The sequence below is a fragment of the Leucopleurus acutus genome (assembly GCF_964270905.1).
Source record: "Leucopleurus acutus genome assembly, chromosome: 4".
Lineage (NCBI taxonomy): Eukaryota > Metazoa > Chordata > Mammalia > Artiodactyla > Delphinidae > Leucopleurus > Leucopleurus acutus.
In genome coordinates this window covers 153,470,867-153,493,267 of record NC_139146.1, presented here as the reverse complement: position 1 = coordinate 153,493,267, position 22,401 = coordinate 153,470,867, and positions in this window count along the sequence as shown.

The window sequence follows — 22,401 nt, the reverse complement described above, 5'->3', positions numbered from 1 at the left end:
CTTCAATATTTCTAATAAATATGGGAAATAATATATATAGATAAAACGTTGTGTTAGCATGTTTATTTGTAAAGCGTCCACTTAATTTTCATGCATTTGTTGCAATAGCAGTAAAGAATATATGTTAGCAGAGTAGGGCATTAGTACCTTCAATTTCATGTGGATATTAAAATTAAATTCCAAGCCCTTAAATGAAGATTTTTACTGCAGCTACTCAAACTATTACTCTGTGACAAAATGTAAACCTGAAATAAATAATAGACACGATGTGAATGCTACAGCTACAAATATATATGAAACGCAGTATGTACACTTTTTTTCTGCGATATCTAATCTGTTATCAATCTTACCCATTATCATTTTCACCTGGATCATTGCATAGTATCATCCACATCTATACTTAGCATGTTTTATGTTTATTCTAGGTTCTCGAACATATGGAATACAGCTAAATAACTTTTAATGCCTTTGTCTACTAATTATATCATCTCCGTCATTTCTAGATTCATTTTGATTGATTTTTCTCCCTGTTAAGAGTTTTATTTCCTTCTTTGAATGCCTGCTAAGTTATGATTGAAAGCTAACCATTTTGAATTCTAACGTATGCTGGATATTTATGTTCCTACAACTATCTCTCAGGTTTAATCTAGTATTTTGTTACATTACTTAGAGTTTGATCCTTTGGGGTTTTCTGCATTTGTTAGTTGATACAAGATCAATGTTTTGGGCGAGTTTCCCTCACTACTGTCGTAAAACCCTGTGTATATACTATCAAATATCCCATGGTCATGAGGTGGGCCACACAGCTATGTTTTGAGCATTGGGTATTGTTTCTATCTGTTTAAATGGAGTTCTCTCCAGTCTCAGTTTCCTCACATAGTTTCTCCTGGCCTGTGCTATACTAGTTTCCTCAGCGTGTGCTGACATGACTGAGCCCCTCTGCAGATTTCTTGTGTCTCCTCTGTGCTGCTCTTTCTTTGGTACTCAGTCCTGTGAACTCTGACCACCTTGGACTCCTCAAACGCCCATTTCTCTCTCCTCAACTCAGGGTCAATATTCCTGCACCAGGGCTTGGAAACTCTCTTGAATCAATTAGCTCAGGCAAATGTAGGGCGCACCTTCTTTGTTTCCTGTGTTCCTTTACTCCAAGCTTGATTTTAAAAGATTAATAATGTGCCTTGAAGATCTTTTCACATCAGCAGAGATGAATCACTATCATTCTTTTAAATAATGCTGTTGTAGTGCATCCTGTTGTTTTCCTTATTGAAAATGCTTCATTGAATATCTTTAATATATGGCTTGCTGAAGGTTTTCAATATACACAGTACAAGGAATATTTAGTTCAGTTTATACGGTGGTGGATATTTTCAAATTGACGTGCGTAGGATTTCCACCAGTTTACAGTGTATATTAACAAACTGTGAGGAATAAGTATTTTCAGTTACCATTGTTTGTTACTTAAGTGGTAGTTTAATGCTATCAGGCACAAGTGTATCTGTACCCTGCTTCTGCCAGTTACTAGCTAACTTGGCAAAAGCTTTAACCTCACTGAATCTTAGTTTCTTTTCTCTTTAATCAATGTGAAAAGAGTATTCTATTCATTGGTTGAAAGACAATGTATAAAGAGTTTATTTAAAACAATCCTTGGAACATTGTAAACCCCGATTCAATGAGAGTTTATATAATTATCATTATTATCATTATATAGTAATATTATTATGTATTGCTATTATTAAAATGGTTTTAGGTTAATGCCAGTAACTTTTGGCTTTTGGAGATCTACACGGATGTGTAACATTGGCATCTGTAGCTGTCATCCGCTGATGCCTTTTCTTATAAATCTACTTTTCCCTCTTTTCTGAGGAACAAAAAAAACTCTTTTGTCTTAGTAAATTTAAGAACAGTTCAAATTGAGTATGACATCCCTGAGACTTTACAAAATTTCATCTTGTGCAGGAGTTACTAAGTCACCAACTGATGTGAAAAATTTGAACTGGTGAGTTCTGTTCTTTCAGGTGGAGAATTTCTTACACTGAAGCAGTTGCGTGTGAACTGTAAGTGATGTCTCGAGACAGATGCAGGTGACAAAATGTGTCCCATGACTCACGGCACACCTGGACTGACACAATAAGGGTAATGAGAAGGATACAGTAAACTTTTCTATCCTTTCTGAACGCTGAAGAGAGTATTAGAAAAGCTAAACTCTGGTTTTTCCATGTGTTTAAGTCAAAGTGTTTCAATTTAGTCTTGTTCAGAAGCTCAAAGCTAATTATACTATTACACACTGGACACACAAGCACAAATCTTGATCAGAAAAGGGTTTCACTCATCAATATGCATGACGGTATTGAGGTGATACGGCAGGCGCTAAGGAGCCTCTGTTAGCCTTGTCTTATTATCCTCAAGAAAAATACAAATAGCTCCGAGGAGAACAGGGAAACCCGGTTAGAAGTGTCAGAGTGGAATATATGACTGAATTTGGAAGATTAAATTCTGCCAAATTACCAGTAATTCGAAAGAAACAGATTTACTGAGATTCAGATATTCTGGTTCTGGTTCGCTCTCTTGTGACAAATGATGCCTTTTTATTTTGACTATAACTCAGAAAAGGTTCAAGTTGCTCCAGGGAAAGTGAGTATAAGATCATCTATTTAAGTTAATAGCATATGGGAGAGTAATAAGATATAACAGAGCAGATCAATTAATTGTTTTCAACTCAACATAGAATACAGTTTATTTCACTTTTGATTTAGCTAAAATGCCTGGAACAAATTAGCTTTGCCATGGTTCGTTCTTCTCTTTTAATACAAAACATAGCCAAGGCAATTGAAAAATTAGGAACTTGTAATTAATTCTATAAATTTAAAATGTAATAAGACTCAACATTGCTCAATGTCCTGTTGATAACTAACCCTCAACTGAAAATCAAATCAAAATTGGAGACTGTCTATGTTGTTTGCATTATTATACATATTTTGGAGATATATTATCTAAACATGTAGCAGAAGAGAATTTTGCTGGTAATGGGACTCCTTTACTTACCTGAATTAATATTTTGAAAACATTAATCATTAAGGAAGAATTTACATCTCATAGGAAGAATCTCATAATAGATTCTAAACTGCAAATTATTTTGAGTTTAGAATCATTTTACTTTTGTTCGCATCATTTACAATACATGTTTTTCCTATATTTACAAATTCTTGGGGTCATTTTGAAGTTGGCAAAAAACATCTTAGCAGTATTTTTTACTCAAAACAATAAAACAAATAAATATCCCTAAGGACTCTTTCCACAGTTAAATTATCGAAATGCATATGGGAATTTATCAGGGCATCAGGGTGGAACGATCCAGGGGAAATGAGTTACATTCCCAACTACACTGGGTCCAATTTTTTATAGTGTTCATTGCAATATGTGGTTTTGTTCCAGGAAAAAAAGAGGTATTAAAATTGCTTGGAATGAGTAACCCCACATTGCCCAAGTATGTTTAAGAACATACTAAGTTGTGAAGCACTTGATTTACTTGCAGAAAAACTTGGTTGGGTATTCTATGTGTGCTCTAAGCAGAAGTGCAGCCCCCCTGACAGAAGGTAAAAGCCCACCGGTGGCACTGGTGAGCAGATGGCAGTCATCACACTCGGCTCTGGTTCACTCACTCAGGGGTGCTACTGTCCTTCCTGCTTTGTGTGCAAGTTGCGTTTCATTTAGCAAACCCCAAAAAGGTAGTTCCATCAGCAGGCCAGAATAAAGAGATGGGGGTTCTTCTTCATTACTTTTGCTTCAAATATCATGTTATTAATTTTTTCTCTAAGTGAAGAAAGATAACGTGCTCATTTCCTTTCCTTTTATCAATAACACTAACACTAGGGCAGGGGATTTAGTGACTTCTTTCTTTCCTAAGGGTGCAAATGTCACAAACTATAAGTTAAGACAATAGAAGAAGGAAGAAGAAAAGAGAATATTTTCTCATGTTTTATCCTTTCATTTCTATATTGAGCTAGTCCTTTAAAATGCTTTATATATACTAAACAAACAAAAATATAATATTAATTCATGAATATTTTCTATGATATATAATTTCTATTTAATATATTATGAAGACTGATTTTATTCTGTGGTATTACTGAAAATAGCAAGCAGAGTGTGTTTTCTTTGCTTTGGACATGTACCAAAATTAAATCCTTCCATTACAAGAAACTTAGTGAATTCCTGCCAACCCCCAAAGAAATCAATGATGTGTAAACTTGTAGTCATGGCTGTTAACAGAGATTTAGAGAACAGAGATTTAGAGAACACATGTGGTATTGCAGTAATTCATTGTTTTGAAAAGAAAATTGTTAAAAACTTTGTACTAAGGGAAAATGGATTGGCAGGGGATTTATGTTCTTCATAGACAAAGAGTTTTCAGTGATTATATAGACATTAATGCCTCTCCACCTTGTGATGGGCATCTTGAAGTCCCACTCAAAAGAACAATTAATTTACATTCCCACCAACAGTGCAGGAAGGTTCTTTTTCCAGCACACCCTCTCCAGCATTTATTGTTTGTAGATTTTTTGATGATGAGAATTCTGACTGGTGCTAGGTGGTACCTTATTGTGGTTTTAATTTGCATTTCTCTAATAATTAGTGATGTTGAGCATCTTTTCATGTGCCTCTTGGCCATCTGTATGTCTTCTTTGGTGAAATGTCTATTTAGGTCTTCCACCAAGACTTAGACATAGAGAATGGACTTGAGGACATGGTGGGGCAGGGAGGGGGAAGGTGGGGTGAAGTGAGAGTAGCAGAGACATATATACACTACTGAATGTAAAATAGCTAGTGGGAAGCAGCAGCATAGCACAGGGAGATCAGCTCGGTGCTTTGTGACCACCTAGAGGGGCGGGATAGGGAGGATGGGAGGGAGGCTCAAGAGGGAGACGGTATGTGGATATATGTATGCATATGACTGATTCACTTTGTTGTACAACAGAAACTAACACAGTATTGTGAGGAAAATTGTACTCCAGTAAATATCTATTAAACAAAAATAAAACAAGGTTTCATGTGGACACATTAAAAAAAAAACTGAATAGTGTGATAAAGATTAACTCACTCTCAGAGTGCTGGAAACTTTATCCTTTTAAAATTTAAATTTATGACTTTTTAAAAGACTATTAAAACAAAGTTTTTGAAGAAAAATATTTTGCAAGTTACTTTCTACAAAACCAAAGGAGTGTTGTCATCTTTGACTCTATCCTAAAATGTATTTTTTCCATAATGCGTCAAAATTGAAAAAGTGAGACAAATATTTTCTTATGGGATATGCAACAATATTAAAAATTAGCCCTTAAGTGGTTTTGTATCATTGTTTGCATGCACGGATATATAAATTGCAAAGGTAAATAAGTAGAAAACAATTACTACAATCATTTGTCTTTGTTCAAACAACAGACTGAATCTGGGGACTATGTTGGTATTTTATCTGTTGTCAGTGTAATAGAGAGAGGCACGTGGGTGATATACGTGCCATATGATAAAATAAAGAATAATGGGTGAAGATTCAGAGCAATGCTTTGGAGACTGATTGCTTGGGATCAGATTTTAACATTTTTTGACTACATGACAGTAGGCAAATTACATTCTTTACATTTCTTAGTTTCTTCAACAGTAAATGGGGCTTCAAAGGGCCCCCTTATAGAGGAATACTGTATGGAGTAATGTCTGGTGCATAGCGACCTCTCAACAAGTTGTAGATATTTATAATATCGATGTGGTATATATTTTTGGCATCAAATACTCCTATTCCAGTCTTATGCTACTGAGGATATTCTATAATTAGGTGCAATGGTGTATAGAGATTTAGATACACAGTGGGTCACACATATAATAGGAATTCAGATGACATGGAAATAATACCTTGCCCTTTCTGGTGTCTTTTCAACCCATTAACAATTAATGATATCATTAAAGACTCGAAATAATGATAAGACAAAAGCTGAAACAGAAAGGCAAAAATTGTAAGGACGGATCAAGGAGAAAATAATTATTTGGCCCATTAAGTGTTGTGCCTTCCCCAGAGTGTAACTGAACCCAGGTTCTGCTTCTCTCTGCTCATTAGCCAATAATTCAAGAGGCAAGTTTCAGTAGAAAGGAAAGGTGCTTTAATCAGAGAAGCTGGCAAGCTGGGGAGAAGGTGGACTTGTGTAACCAAACCAACTCTGAAGATCCTGCTCAGCCATGACAGTTGTTTTTTGTGTTTGTTTGTTTGTTTTTGCGGTACGCGGGCCTCTCACTGTTGTGGGCCTCTCACGCGCGGGCTCAGCGGCCATGGCTCACGGGCCCAGCTGCTCCGCGGCATGTGGGATCTTCCCACACGGGGCACGAACCCGTGTCCCCTGCATCGGCAGGCGGACTCTCAACCACTGCGCCACCAGGGAAGCCCCATGACAGTTTTTAAAGGGAAAAAAGGGGGAAAATCTCAGTGAATCATAGAGAGAGGAAGTTGGGTTCTGCATCATTCTCCATCGCATACAAGCTGGCTGACTCTCTCTTCAGATGTTATCTTGCCCAAGTGATCTGCCGGCAGGATTCCTTAGGGGGCTGCTGAGGGTAGAGAGCTAGTCATTTGTTAACTAATTAATTCTTCATTCTTCTTTTTATCTTAGAAAAGAATCAGCAGGTTAGGCAAGGTAAGGCACGGTGTGCATTCAGGAGAGCATAAATCCGGGGTTAGTTTCAATTGCTTAGTCGTCTCATTCCTATAATTAGGTTTTTAAGGTGAGAGGGGGACAGAAATGGGTAGACAGGGAAAGGGCAAAAGAGCTGTGTTCAAGAAGACTTGAAATAGGGAAAGGGAGGTTATGATAAGAAAATGTAGCCTTTATTTTTTAACTTATTTTTTATTTGATATATTTGCTTTACAATGTTGTGTTAGTTTCTACTGTACAGCAAAATGAATCAGCTACACATGTACATATATGCCCTCTTTTTTGGATTTCCTTCCCATTTAGGTCACCTCAGTGAATCAAGTAGAGTTCCCTGTGCTCTACAGTACGTTCTCACTAGCTGTCTGCTTTATACATAGTGTCAATAGTGTATATATTTCAATCCCAATCTCCTAATTCTTCCTACCCCCTTTCCCTCTTGGTATCCATAAATTTGTTCTCTACATCTGTGTCTCTATTTGTGCTTTGCAAATAAGATCATCTATAACATTTTTCTAGATTCCACATATATGTGTTAATATATGATATTTGTTTTTCTCTTTCTGACTTACTTCACTCTGTATGACAGACTCTAGGTCCATCCACATCTACACAAATGACCGAATTTCATTCTTTTTATGGCTGAGTAATATTCCATTGTATATATGTGCCACATCTTCTTTATCCATTCATCTGTCGATGGACATTTAGGTTGCTTCCATGTCCTGGCTATTGTAAATAGAGCGGCAATGAATATTGTGGTACATGACTCTTTTTGAATTATGGTTTTCTCAGGGTATATGCCCCATAGTGGGATTGCTGGGTCATAGTTCTATTTTAGTTCTATTTTTAGTTTTTTAAGGAACCTCCATACTGTTCTCCATAATGGCTGTATCAATTTACATTCAAGTTATGACTTTAACCTTGATTTCTGCAGTTTCACATGTATTTACTTGAGTGTGTGTGTACACACAGGTGTGTGTGTGTTTGTATCTAGTTCTAGGCAATTTATCACATCTATTTGTTTGTGTATCCACTGCCACAGAAAATACAGAGAACAACTTCATCTTTACAAGGATCCCTCACATTACTTTTTCCTAATTGTATCTTCTTTCTCCCCACTCCTAACTCCATCCCTAATAATTGACAACAACTAATCATATCTGCATTTCTATATATTTTTTTCATTTCAAAAATGTTACCTAGGGCTTCCCTGGTGGCGCAGTGGTTGAGAGTCCGCCTGCCGATGCAGGGGACACGGATTCGTGCCCCGGTCCGGGAAGATCCCACATGCCGCGGAGCGGCTGGGCCCGTGAGCCATGGCCGCTGAGCCCGCGCGTCCGGAGCCTGTGCTCCGCAACGGGAGAGGCCACAGCAGTGAGAGGCTCGCGTACAGCAAAAACAAAAAAAAGCATTTATTCTTGAAATAATGTCAGCCCAAAAGAAGAATGTATTTACTTAGATGGAGTTAAGAGTACTGGCCCTGGTAATATTTTCAGCTGTGTTTGTTGTCATTTTTGCCCTAGATTTGTATGCAGTCTTTTATCTTTTCTTCGAGGCATGCACTCAGTTTTATTGTGCTGGATATATTCTTTATTTCATTCAATTTCACGTTTTAATGTTTTCTTGCAGACTTCATGGAAACTAGTAAATAAATGCAACAGAAAAACACACTCCTTTGACTTACCTAAATCTTCTGAAGGACAGTGCAAATTTCTACTTAAAGAGTATGAAAACAAAATAAATAAACACATAAAATCAAGTAAAACTTTCATCAACTAAATTCAGTGAAAAGTCTTGTTCATAATGTGCTGGAATTAACCCAACTAACGTGATTCCCTCTGACTAGTTTAAAAGCTAGTAGCTATGGATAAGCTCTATAATGTATAATTTGAAATAAATATACTCTGTCCCCATTTTTCAAATAGAAGGGTACTTTCTTTTCTCTAAATGTGAATATATAATTTTTATGTTTCTCTTTTTTAAGTAATTGTATTACTTCATGAATATACTAGGTAAGTAATTAATAGCATTAAGAACTAATTTTGGACATTTAAAAAAATCAACCTAATATTATCTCAAACCTCTTAAGTTCTTCATTTTTAACAATGTTACATATTGTGTAGCATTTATAACAAAATATAGTATATATCTAAAGAAATGATTGACATATTGTCTCATCTAAGTCCTCTACATGGCCAAGGCCCTCTGAGCTTCTCTTCCACACTGCTGTGCCCTGGGGTTCTGTGGACACACCAACTGCAGAAGTTACAGAAATCCTCTCATTCTTCCCATCCAGAGATAACACGGTCTCACAAAATCTGAGACCATTCACCTCTCCCAAAGTCAACAACCTCTCCCTTTCCAGTTGATAAACTACCTGACTCAAATCACTCTAGATTTTTAACAAAAGCAGCTTTTGCTGCTAAAGATGGGCAAAGATGTAGGCAGAGCCACACACCCCCATTATAAGCCTAAACCTCAAAAAGCTGATCGTTACACAAGAACATAATGTCCTGACTGACATAATATAATCGTCGCCCAAAATAAACCTTCAGTGCTCACACCTGCTCATTTCCCTAATATAGTCCAACTCATTTTGATCTGGGTGAAAGCTCTCTCTATCAGTTGATGCTTACATTCTGTGAATCTTCTATGTTTTGAACAGCTTGCAGCTAGCTGCTGGAGTAAATTAGAACATAATAAAACTGGAGTGCTTATATGCTTGCTTACAGTATCAAGACTGAGTTTTTGCTTTGTTTCTTATATGAATTAGCTAAGTGCCAATAAACTGTATTGCTATACAGTTTCAGATGCATTAATACCATGTTTATGCAAACATCAGTTATCAAACGAAATTACTTTTGTTTTGAACTTGATTTTCAAAACAACAGAATATCAAGGTGTAGATCATAAAGCCATTATTATCTTTTGATTTTAGATACTTATATTTATGATCATTAAGTTTATAATACCTCAGTGATATTAAAAGAGACTTGTTGAAAAACATAATTAAGATAAATGTCCTGTAAGAACAGGAATTTACCAATTATGTATGAAGCAATTTGGATTTGTGAATGAAATGTATAATTCCAGAAATTGTCACAGCATCTTCACAATGAAAATAAGCAAGTTCATAGCCAAAATGTAATTCTTTAATTCTTGACCAAGGGACTAGTAAAAATAAATGGAAGTGGGAGGGAATATTTCATTCTTCCTTGTAAGCAAACCCTTTTGACATTGTTTACAAAATCCAAGCTGGGATATAGTCCATTGTAATAGGTTATTACAAATAGTTGTAAACCAATCAAATAATATTATGGTTGGGCCTTGAACAATACTGGGGTTAGGAGCAACAACGCTCGCACTGTTGAAAATCTGCATACAATTTAGATTCTCCTCCTTATGTGGGGTTCTGCATCCATGGACTGAACCAACAACAGATCATGTAGTACTGTAGTATGTATTTAGTGTTAAAAATATCTCCGTATGAGTGGAGCAGTGCAGTTCAAACCCTGATTCTTCAAGGGTCCACTGTATTTCAAGATTTGGGGCATCAAATATAAATTTAACAAACATAGAAATGGCTAAAAATTAATATCAAAAATAGAATGAATTAAATTTTAGTGCATATTTTATAATTATGAATTATCTATTGCCTCATAACAAATTACTCTAAAACTTTGTGGCTTAAAAAAGCATACATTTATTATCTCACAGATTCTGAGGTCAGTAAACTGCACACAATTTAGTTGTATGCCTCTAACTTGGAGTAACTCCTATTCACTCAAAACAAGAACTGAGATTGAAAGAGAGCAAGCAAGATGAAAGTCAAAGTCTCTCTGTAATCAAATTTCAAAGGAGAGCTTCAATCACTTTTGCCATATTCTCTTCCTTACAAGACAGACCACAAGGTCCAGCTCAGAGTCAAAGGGAGGAGAGGACACAAGGATGTGAATACCATGAAGCACAGGTCATCAGGGTCCATTTTAGAGGCTGTCTGCCAAAATTCATTTGTATATTTATGTACACATAATTGTCTATTATTAAAAAATTAAAAAATCTCTCCCTAAAGCCACATGCATTTATTACTTTACATATGAATATATATACTTCCATTTCACAGTAAAAAAATGATATGGGCTAAATGACCACCTAATAAATATTAGCTAAAGTTAAATCAATGCCATTTCCACTCATATCTAAGCTGAACCAAATCTATTTTAGAAATACACCTTAGTGGAAAAATGGTGTTCCATTTTTCTACATGCTAGGGACTTCCCTGGTGGCATGGTGGTTTAGAATCCGCCTGCCAATACAGGGGACACGGGTTCAATCCCTGCTCTGGGAAGATCCCACATGCGGCGGAGCAACTAAACCCATGCGCCACAACTCCTAAGCCTGCGCTCTAGAGCCCGCGAGCCACAACTACTGAGTCCACGCGCCACAACTACTGAAGCCCGCGCGCCCAGAGCTCATGATCTGCAGCAAGAGAAGCCACCACAATGAGAAGCCCGCGCACCGCAAGGAAGAGTAACCCCCGCTCACCGCAACTAGAGAAAGCCCGCGCGCAGCAACGAAGACCCAAAGCAGCCAAAATAAATAAATAAAAATATTTTTCTGCATGCTAGACCAGCTGATTTGATTTCATAGTCAACAAGGGAAAAGCTAACATCACAAGTAATCTCTGCACATGGTTTAGTTTCTAATAAAAGGATCCTATACAAACTTGAAAACTTTTTTGGTTTCTAATTACGTTATTTTGCCACTTTTGTTTCCACTTCTGTTTTCTTATGAACAAGAAAAAAGCATATGTAAATGCTCCTGTTAACTCCTGAAGAGGAGAAGGGTCCACAGTGATGCACTAAACGTTGGGATTTGAATCGGCCTCGCATCAGTCATGCTGCAGAGGACTTTCCTGAATATTCTACGTGGTTGTCCTGAGTACTGCTGACATTCAAACAACAAACAGCCACCACTACACTAAAAGGAGATACTAAGTAGAATTAAATACCGTCCAAAAGATCAATGCATATCTTTTGAATAATACAAAACTCCACAGAACGTAAAACATAAAAATAAAGAAGTAATGAATATTCTCCTTTGAATAGTGGGACCTGGATAGACAGTCTGTGAAGATGACAGGCTGAGCACACGTCCATGCCTCTTCCCTTTCCTAAGTTCCTCTCTTGAATGATAACTGCAAAAGGAAGCTGGCAGACCCTGAACTTCACATTTAATCTGGATCTTCATATGTGAGAGCAGCCGACTAACCCAAGAGCCCTACACAAGCTCCCATTCACCTGGTAGTGTGAACTATTTTCAGACTTCTAAGGATTGCCATTGGTAACAATCATTAAGTATATTTATGGAAACGCTTAGAGTTCATTTAACAATGTGTCAAGTGAATTAGGAAAAAGAACCCACAATTAAAGTAAAAAAAGACGACACAAAAGAGTAAACCCTCAACCTTGAAATATATAAATGAGGTGATGATAATGTAACTGAAAATTGATAATATATTTTATAAAACTATTACAATAGTTTTCTTGTTTATGAGATACGAGGTGTGATTTTGGGGGAATCATCCTGGAAATTTGCTTTCTTTAGCAAGCCCAAATGATTTTGTAAATCATCTCTAATTCTGAAATGATTCCCCTTAAATTTACACTACTTATAGTAGATTCACTTTTTCTGGAACTGAGTATTGTTCCAAATATAAAAGTGATTGCTTCATGATATGTATATTTATGGGGGGGTGTGTGTGTGTGTGCACATGTGTGATGAGTGTTGAATGCATGATTGTCCTGGTGATGTGATGGACTTTTGACTGGAAGTGAAATGCTTTAGTAAGTTAAGGAAATTCTCTCTAAGTTGTACATTCAAAATATTTTTCTCTTTAAAAGTATAGGTAATAATCATAGTGATCATAAGACCCAATCAATCATCATAACATCCAAACATTCTATGAATTAAAATTATTTCTATGTGTGCTCCTAAGGTAATCATAATAAGAGAAAAAATACTTTGCCAGAAAAGAATTTATAAGAATCAATTCTTTAAAAAATTATACCTCTTATAACAACTTATTACTTTAAAAGTTAAATACCAATTTTATCAGATTGGGTTTTATCTTAAATTATTCTTATATAAATAGTGTCTTAGTGATATTAAAGTTATCGAGTCAGCCAAGTGTGCAATTTCAACCTTTAAAATTCAAACATGTGCACAAATATGATATTGCTGGTAATGCAGCGACATTAAGTCTCTGCAATCTTTAGAAGTAAAAGCGTGGTATTTTTTAGAATTTCATTAAGCAAACTTTGGGTAAGAGAAACATTTTATTTTTCATAAATAATTTCAGGAAAGTTGAGTGTCTTCATTTTAAAGTGTCTCTCTCCCACAATAGATTGATGAGATAATTGATTGATAGATTGTGGAGGTCAGATAGAGATGAGTAAAATATTAAAATCGGAGTTAATACTGAATTTAGACTCATACACATTGTTTTACTGTTTAGTTTTGTTTATAGGTTTGTTTCTTTTTCGCAGTATTGGTGATAGAATTAGTGTCAAAAAGAGAGGAAAATTAATTGTTTCATAGAGTGTTCATTTAATATCAAAAAAACAATGGAAACACTCCACTGACAACTATAAAATAAAGATTTTAAAGATAATCGTATCTAATTTCTACCTGTACACTCTTGAACATATGCTTGTTAAATATTCTTAAAGAATAATTAAGAAATAATATACAACTTGGGTCTACTTTTATAGAATATGTAACCCTTGATGCAATTTGAAATGACTAACAGTGATCTATATATTTACAATTTACCATGTTTTCTCATTGTCAGATAATAAGAAAACTAAGCATCAGAAAAACTTCCATTACCAACAAAAACACAGTTTTCATGAGACTCAATGAAACCCTGAGTCACTGACCTGCCACTGCCTTTAGGAAAGGTTGGAGTGAGGCAAACAAGGGATGGACTTAATGGACTAATTAGTGCCACGTCCTGCAGGAGTAACCCTCAACAACAGCTCCTCATTTCCCCAAATAAGTCCTGGGAAGAAAGGACTGGGGCACATTTGTGCAACTAATTCTTCATCTTTCTTTGTGCTGTAGATTCACTAAATAGGCCTCTTTGCTGTACATCCATTTCTGCAAGTGATCTCATGATTTCATTTTGGAACTCTCATGTTTTCTTCATGTCTTAATCCTGACATTTTAAACTTTAATATACAATCAATATACCTTAAAATTCTTAGTGGTCCTTGCTGAAATATGGGCCTAGGAGAAGAGTGGCTCATTTTGGATAATTTTGCATTTTCAAATTTATTTATATTAAATTAAGCTAACAATGAGCATGTGCTTTTTTATTATTAAAATAAAACCTTAAACTATTTAAAGTTCAAAATTGATATAAATGTTTTTATATACATAAAATTTGTTATATTTTAACATTAAACATGGATCTGCCTCTCAGTTTGTAATTATTCACAGGATGACTTTTGATTAAAGAAAACAATTAGAATCAATTTCTAAATCTCCTATAAAATTGTTTTCTTCAATATATCTGGACTTGTCAAGTTTTAAACATAACTATGTGATATGAATAAACTACCAGTGGACATATCACAATCACTGGCAGAGCAATTGACCAAACCCACCATTCTATGATCCTGTTTATTTTTCCCAGACAGTTAAGAAAAAAAGTCTCCTTTTATAATCTTTGAGTCATTTTATCATATTACATATTGCATCAGCTAGGTAGTAAGCATTAGTCAACAAAAGAGAAATGATTCTAGATATTTCAAAAAGAGGACATTTAGTATGAGAAACCAGTAGAAAAAGTGTGGAGATGACTGACTGGGAAAAAAGAAAATGAAGTAACCGAAAGTTTATTAATAGCAGGAAATATCTACTCCCCTTTATTCTGGGGGAGTCTCTCATTTGCTGCTGCCCTTCTAGTACCATGTGGGACACTATAAATATTAGGTAGGGTCACCTGAACAAGGCTGGAACTTCTAAGAATGAGATGCCTAGGACTGGCTGCTATCACAGAAGAAACATCCTAGGAGTGAGGCTGGGACCAGCAGGGATACATTAACACCTGGCTCTGGGGAGATGCTCTGAGCTGGGGATGCTACAAAGGACCGGAATCTCCTGGATTCGGCTGTATCTGCTGCTGCTGGACGGGCACTACCAAAACTAAGTTGAAACAGAAAGAGTACTCTCCCTCTTCCTAATCTCCAGCACTCTGAGACTTACCTTCCTTTGGCAGGGTCACCCAGAAGCCAAATGCCAAGAACTTGTGAATAGAACATTGTGAGGGTCCTAGTTTCCAAATAACATGTAGCATTAAATAGAAGAGTGGAAATGGGGCCCCTGAGTTCCCGAACGTAAGAAATATCTGTTCAATCATTAAACAAAACTTTTGGAGACCATGGTGCTTTCATAAGAGCTTCACAAAACTAGAATCCTAACTGTGTACCTTTTCATTTGTCACTGTTTATAGAAACTCAACACACTTAATACCATTACTTTTAAAAAAGACATAATTCAATTGCTGGCTTGTCATTAGATTATTTTTTGAGAAATGATGTACTTCTGAAAGCATTGCAAAGTAATTTTCTTTGAAAATTATTTATATATTGATGGAAAATTAGGAGAATGCGCTTAAAAACATACTATGAAATGCTGCTTCATAATCTAAATTATTCTGCTTTATATGTTACTGTGTGACAAGATGTACGCAAAATGATTTTAAGGTTAATGCTTCAGACTATTATTACCCCAAAAAATGTTGTGACATTAACAGTAAAACAAATTTGATTATTCTTTACTCATGAAAAAATAAAATGTGTGTTATTTTTTGAATTATTGATAAAAATAATATCAGATATCGAGTATTAATTCATTTATTTCCGCACTCAAAATGGAAGTACCAAACTATCAGTTGAAATTGATCAATATAAATAGAAAAAATAAACTATTAATTCACTGTAATATACATATTGAAATGGAAGAGATATTCATGTACTATATCTTACAGGAACATTGTTTCCAATGAATGCTGGTTACATATGGAATGCGGATACTTGAACGGCAATGTCTCAGCAGTATGTTTGCTTAGAGGAAGTTTAATGATACTGCATAATAGGAGACCCTTTTTTCAAATATGACTACATGCAGGAGGTGACTTTCCACCTATTGAGTTTTAAATGATTTTCTTATTGTTCAACATGCAGAACAAAGCACAGTGTGCCTTAGGAGAGCCAGAGGCTGTAGCATCAGAAGACCATAGTTGTTAGCCAGTAACATGGGCAGCCAGAATTTCAGAGCACGCACTAATTTCAAGTCATTAGTAAAAAGGGCCAGAAAAAGAGGTACCAAATAAGTATCACCCAAATAGAATCCCGAGGTTTCACTGTAAGGGGTACTCTTCTCTTGGATCAGTAGTTAAACACTATTTTGTGTTCCTTAATGAGCAGAAAATACAGATGTTTATGAGAGCCACTGTGTTTTCTTTATATGTAATAAACTTATTCACAGTTCTCACAAATGCTATTTTAAACTATAATCCCAAATAAAATAATCATCTATGCAGTATGCTTATACCTGCAGATCTGCATTGGCTCTGAGATTTGTCTTAACCTGAGCTTATTTCTATGTAGATATGTCCAATATATGAATAAAGTGTGTAATTTTTTACAGGCTTCTATATTTTATATGGCTTCAGCAAATTATGAAAACAAAAATAGTCTTAATTACAAAAGTTTTATCAATAAGGATTAAATCATTCAAGTGTCTGCTGAGTTTTGTATCAACAGTGTATTCTTACTATAAAGATTATAGGGTAAAAATTCAACATGTGCTAATAAAAGAGAGTGATCACAGGTGACTTTAAATTAATATCACTATGAAATACAACTGCTCTAACCATACCCGAGGCCTTGAGTGAATTCAGGACGGTGTGTATCCAGACCCAACCAGAACTAGGTGTAAAATAGTGAAAAACTCACTTTTATTGTTCTAAGCTACTGAGAGTCCAGGGTGGTTTGTTACCTCTGCTTAACCTTACCTAATCAGAAGGTTAAATCCAGTAATATATTCTTTGCAAAAAATAGACTAATATACAAATCTTTGTATTAATTTCATTAGGAAGATGGGGCAAAAAAGTAAGAATGGAGATAATAATAATGTCAAGCAAATGTAAGTTCAAGTAAAAAACAATAATGAAAATAGAAAGAATATGTAAGTACATTATATGTATAATGATGATGAGATGTATGATGAACATATAATGATAATAAACCTCAATGTGCATAAGATGTGAAACAAACACCTAAATTAAAAATAATTAGACATTTAAGGTTATCTTAATAAAATGTTTTTATGTGAAGTAGGAGATCTCATTATCCTTGAGACCTAATAATAATAATAATAATAAATTAAAATTGTTATACAGAGCATTTAATAAAGTGATCAAATAGACACACAAAAATCTTCACAATATTTCAATCTAGTATAAATTTAGTATCAAAATGAAGCAAATTTTTCACATGGAAAGGAAGTTTTCTGGTTTTAATATTCAATTTATACTGGATTAAAATATCTTGAGGGCTTCCCTGGTGGCGCAGTGGTTGAGAGTCCACCTGCCAATACAGGGGACGCGGGTTCGTGCCCCGGTCCAGGAAGATCCCACATGCCGCGGAGCGGCTGGGCCCGTGAGCCATGGCCGCTGAGCCTGCGTGTCCGGAGCCTGTGCTCCGCAACGGGAGAGGCCACAGCAGTGAGAGGCCCGCGTACCAGGAAAAAAAAAAAAAAAAAATCTTGATTGGGCTCTGCTGGCTAAACTTTAGATTATTTGCCTTTTTATTCATGGATGCGATTTATTTTTAAGTACTAATTTTATGTGAAAATAGTTGCCTGACTATGTACTGAATGTATACCAGATATGGTTGCAAATATTGTAACATTCTCTGTACGTATATTTGATTACTCTCTTAAATGCTTTTTCTTTGGTTGGAAAGACAATATTATAAAAATATAAATTCTCAGAAAATGTCTATCCATTAAATTAAACTACACTGTATATCCCCTAAGAGTTACACTGTTATTTTTGTTTTTCTGAATTCTGTTAACTATTCTTGAATTTCATCTGAAAGAACAAATTTTTTAGTGTAGCCAAGAAAAGGATACTAAAGTATAACAATGACTGGAGAATATCTCATTAGAGGAGCACACTATGGGCTCACTGTAATTAAATCAATATTTTACTAGACTAGGAAGAAATTAATAACCCACTAGACCTCATTATACAGGAGAATAATTAAAATGTGATAAGTTGATGTGAAATATATTATTTAATTAATGGTTCAGGTATATCTTGCCATCATCTGATTTTTTTAAAAAGATAAGTACTCACCTCAGAGTATTTTAAAAATAAAATTCATACAGAAATAGTCTTAAAAAACATCAATATGTGTACCTTAAAAATGAATAAAAATACATACACATTCCAGAAGTAGAAGATACATACTTAATCAAGACTTTAAGGGAGCACGCGTTTCCGCAGAGTTGGAACTCCCGGCGGCTCGGGGTCTATTCCCTCCGCCGTCACGGAACTGCCCCGGAGCCCGAGGGGAGGGCGGCCTCACTGAGGCTGCCCACTCTGGAGGGGCTCCGGCGGCGGAAGCCGCGACAGTCGTGTGTACGACGGGCCGATTCCACATATAAGCAAGATCATGTGGTACTGGTATTTCTCTGCCTGACTTACTTCACTTAGCAAAATACACTCTGGATCCATCCATGCTGTTGCAACTGCCGTGTGGATGAAAAGCTCTTGGTGCTCCAGCCAGGAGGCAGGGCTCTGCCTCTGAGGTAGGAGAGCCAACTTCAGGACACTGGTCAACAAGAGACCTCCCAGCTCCACATAATATCAAACGGCGAAAATCTCCCAGAGACCTCCATCTTAACACCAGCACCCAGCTTCACTCAATGACCAGCAAGCCACAGTGCTGGAAAACCTATGCCAAACAACTAGCAAAACAGGAACACAACCCCACCCATTAGCAGAGAGGCTGCCTAAAATCATAATAAGGCCACAGACACCCCAAAACACAGCACCAGACGTGAACCTGCCCACTAGACAGACAAGATCCAGCCTCATCCACCACAACACAGGCACTAGTCCCCTCCACCAGGAAGCCTACACAACCCACTGAACCAACCTTAGCCACTGGAGACAGACATCAAAAACAGGAGGAACTACGAACCTGCAGCCTGCAAAAAGGAGACCCCAAACACAGTAAGATAAGCAAAATGAGAAGACAGAAAAACACACAGCAGATAAAGGAGCAAGATAAAAATGCACCAGACCTAACAAATGAAGAGGAAATAGGCAGTCTACCTGAAAAAGAATTCAGAATAATGATAGTAAGGTTGATCCGAAATCTTGGAGATAGAATGGACAATAGAATGGACAAAATGCAAGAATCAGTTAACAAGGACCTAGAAGAACTAAAGATGAAACAAGCAACAATGAACAACACAATAAATGAAATTAAAAGTACTCTAGATGGGATCAATAGCAGAATAACTGAGGCAGAAGAACGGATAAGTGACCTGGAAGATAAAATAGTGGAAATAACTACTGCAGAGCAGAATAAAGCAAAAAGAATGAAAAGAACTGAGGACAGTCTCAGAGACCTCTGGGAAAACATTAAACACACCAACATTCGAATTATAGGGGTTCCAGAAGAAGAGAAAAAGAAAGGGACTGAGAAAATATTTGAAGAGATTATAGTTGAAAACTTCCCTAATATGGGAAAGGAAATAGTTAATCAAGTCCAGGAAGCACAGAGAGTCCCATACAGGATAAATACAAGGAGAAATACGCCAAGACACATATTAATCAAACTGTCAAAAATTAAATACAAAGAAAGCATATTAAAAGCAGCAAGGGAAAAACAACAAATAACACATAAGGGAATCCCCATAAGGTTAACAGCTGATCTCTCAGCAGAAACCCTACAAGCCAGAAGGGAGTGGCAGGACATACTGAAAGTGATGAAGGAGAAAAACCTGCAGCCAAGACTACTCTACCCAGCAAGGATCTCATTCAGATTTGATGGAGAAATTAAATCCTTTACAGACAAGCAAAAGCTGAGAGAGTTCAGCACCACCAAACCAGCTTTACAACAAATGCTAAAGGACCTTCTCTAGGTAAGAAACACAAGAGAAGGAAAAGACCTATAATAACGAACCCAAAACAATTTAGAAAATGGGAATAGGAACATACATATCGATAATTACCTTAAATGTAAATGGACTAAATGCTCCCACCAAAAGACACAGATTAGCTGAATGGATACAAAAACAAGACCCTTATATATGCTGTCTACAAGAGACCCACTTCAGACCTAGAGACACATACAGACTGAAAGTAAGGGGATGGAAAAAGATATTCCATGCAAATGGAAACCAAAAGAGAGCTGGAGTAGCAATTCTCATATCAGACAAAATAGACTTTAAAATAAGGACTATTAAAAGAGACAAAGAAGGACACTACATAATGATCAAGGGATCGATCCAAGAAGAAGATATAACAATTGTCAATATTTATGCACCCAACATAGGAGCACCTCAATACATAAGGCAAATACTAACAGCCATAAAAGGGGAAATCGACAGTAACACATTCATAGTAGGGGACTTAAACACCCCACTTTCACCCATGGACAGATCATCCAAAATGAAAATAAATAAGGAAACACAAGCTTTAAATGATACATTAAACAAGATGGACTTAATTGATATTTATAGGACACTCCATCCAAAAACAACAGAATACACATTTTTCTCAAGTGCTCATGGAACATTCTCCAGGATAGATCATATCTTAGGTCACAAATCAAGCCTTGGTAAATTTAAGAAAATTGAAATTGTATCAAGTATCTTTTCTGACCACAACGCCATGAGACTAGATATCAGTTACAGGAAAAGAGCTGTAAAAAATACAAACACATGGAGGCTAAACGATACACTACTTAATAATGAAGATATCACTGAAGAAATCAAAGAGGAAATCAAAAAATACCTAGAAACAAATGACAATGGAGACACAATGACCCAAAACCTGTGGGATGCAGCAAAAGCAGTTCTAAGGGAGAAGTTTATAGCAATACAAGCCCACCTTAAGAAGCAGGAAACATCTCGAATAAACAACCTAACCTTGCACCTCAAGCAATTAGAGAAAGAAGAACAAAAAAACCCCAAAGCTAGCAGAAGGAAAGAAATCATAAAAATCAGATCAGAAATAAATGAAAAAGAAATGAAGGAAACAATAGCAAAGATCAATAAAACTAAAAGCTGGTTCTTTGAGAAGATAAACAAAATAGATAAACCACTAGCCAGACTCATCAAGAAAAAAAGGGAGAACACTCAAATCAATAGAATTAGAAATGAAAAAGGAGAGGTAACAACTGACACTGCAGAGATAAAAGAGATCATGAGAAATTACTACAAGCAACTCTATGCCAATAAAATGGACAATCTGGAAGAAATGGACAAATTCTTAGAAATGCACAACCTGCCAAGACTGAATCAGGAAGAAATAGAAAATATGAACAGACCAATCACAAGCACTGAAATTGAAACTGTGATTAAAAATCTTCCAACAAAGAAAAGCCCAGGACCAGATGGCTTCACAGGCGAATTCTATCAAACATTTAGAGAAGAGCTAACACCTATCCTTCTCAAACTCTTCCAAAATATAGCAGAGGGAGGAACACTCCCAAACTCCTTCTACGAGGCCACCATCACCTTGATACCAAAACCAGACAAGGATGTCACAAAGAAAGAAAACTACAGGCCAATATCACTGATGAACATAGATGCAAAAATCCTCAACAAAATACTAGCAAACAGAATCCAACAGCACATTAAAAGGATCATACACCATGATCAAGTGGGGTTTATTCCAGGAATGCAAGGATTCTTCAATATACGCAAATCTATCAATGTGATAAACCATATTAACAAATTGAAGGAGAAAAACCATATGATCATCTCAATAGATGCAGAGAAAGCTTTTGACAAAATTCAACACCCATTTATGATAAAAATCCTGCAGAAAGTAGGCATAGAGGGAACTTTCCTCAACATAATAAAGGCCATATATGACAAGCCCACAGCAAACATCATCCTCAATGGTGAAAAACTGAAAGCATTTCCACTAAGATCAGGAACAAGACAAGGTTGCCCACTCTCACCACTCTTATTCAACATAGTTTTGGAAGTTTTAGCCACAGCAATCAGAGAAGAAAAGGAAATAAAAGGAATCCAAATCGGAAAAGAAGAAGTAAAGCTGTCACTGTTTGCAGCTGACATGATCCTATACATAGAGAACCCTAAAGATGCTACCAGAAAACTACTAGAGCTAATCAATGAATATGGTAAAGTAGCAGGATACAAAATTAATGCACAGAAATCTCTGGCATTCCTATATACTAATGATGAAAAATCTGAAAGTGAAATCAAGAAAACACTCCCATTTACCATTGCAACAAAAAGAATAAAATATCTAGGAATAAACCTACCTAAGGAGACAAAAGACCTGTATGCAGAAAATTATAAGACCCTGATGAAAGAAATTAAAGATGATACAAATAGATGGAGAGATATGCCATGTTCTTGGATTGGA